The following is a 1,155-nucleotide window of genomic DNA, read 5'->3' on the forward strand; positions in this document are numbered from 1 at the left end:
TTGTAGAATAAATTCACAAATAGTTCTGTTTTTACCAACAAGAATGTAAGGATGATTGCTCTCCACCGCCACTACAATACCAGCACAGTAGAGGAACCTCATTTCCCCCCAGCTAAACCGAGCAATTTGCTGTGCCTCGTCTCCTGCTTCCATGAAGTGCCTTCCTACAAGACAATCCTCTCAAGCCTTATACTCTGGCTCCTCATGTGGAGTGAAACTTGAGCTTCTTTATCAGCTCAATTCAGATGTCATATTAGAAGATAAGACCATTATTACTCAATTTGTATTCACTGATCCTCCCCAACATGCATAGAAAATAAATTCCTTGGAAGCAGGGCTGTATTTTGAATCCCTAAGTGACTACCAAAACTATTTGTATACAGACAGTGCTTAAATGTTGATTGTTTGCAATGTTACCCTTTTTCAACGTTCAATCAGTTGGAAACTTATTTGTAATTCCTTTGGTCTAATTCTTCATATTGGCAGTGAGGTGGAGGCAGTAAATGCATTTTTCTTTTAGAAATGTCCTTAATTCCACAAATGATAGTAGCTTGATACCCCCACCGCACCCCACTGCAAGTGATTTGTGTAGAATTCATACTTCTTAGCGTCCACCTCCCAGGAGCTCTTCAAAGGCGTCGTTCCTTTGCAAAAAAGAAAAAAGATGGGAATGTAACTTTCCAATTTCCCATACTTGCCTGGTCAGCTTCATAGGAATGGATATTCCCTGATAGTTTTAAGGTTGGTAAAATCATTCGAGAATTAAAGAGGATCGTAACCGAGCTCCCCTAGAGACGTCAGGGTGACAGTGAAGATGTGCCAAGACAGGAGCCCTCGGGCTTTGATTCATTGTCTTCCTGGACCAACGGTATTTTTTTCCCCTCGAGCATGCGCAGCTGTAATTTCCTTTCCGCTTCCTGAGCATCCTCCCACCTTCACTCGTGGAGATAAAGCAAAGCCTCGAGTAACGTTAATGCGCAAGTGCCTGCTTTACATTGAGTTCTTAGTTTAACTCCGAGGGAGGAAAATGAGTGGGACTTCAAGTTCTTTAATTGCTGTGGAACTAATCACAGATGTCGTATTTAATCAGAATGGGGCGAGGGGCTCTGGAAGCGGAAAGGAAATTACAGCTGCGCATGCTCGAGGGGAAAAAAA

Source organism: Petaurus breviceps, unplaced genomic scaffold (genome assembly GCF_028583685.1).
Source record: "Petaurus breviceps papuanus isolate PSGF00001 unplaced genomic scaffold, PetGlider_PUasm1.0 90849, whole genome shotgun sequence".
Taxonomy (NCBI): domain Eukaryota; kingdom Metazoa; phylum Chordata; class Mammalia; order Diprotodontia; family Petauridae; genus Petaurus; species Petaurus breviceps.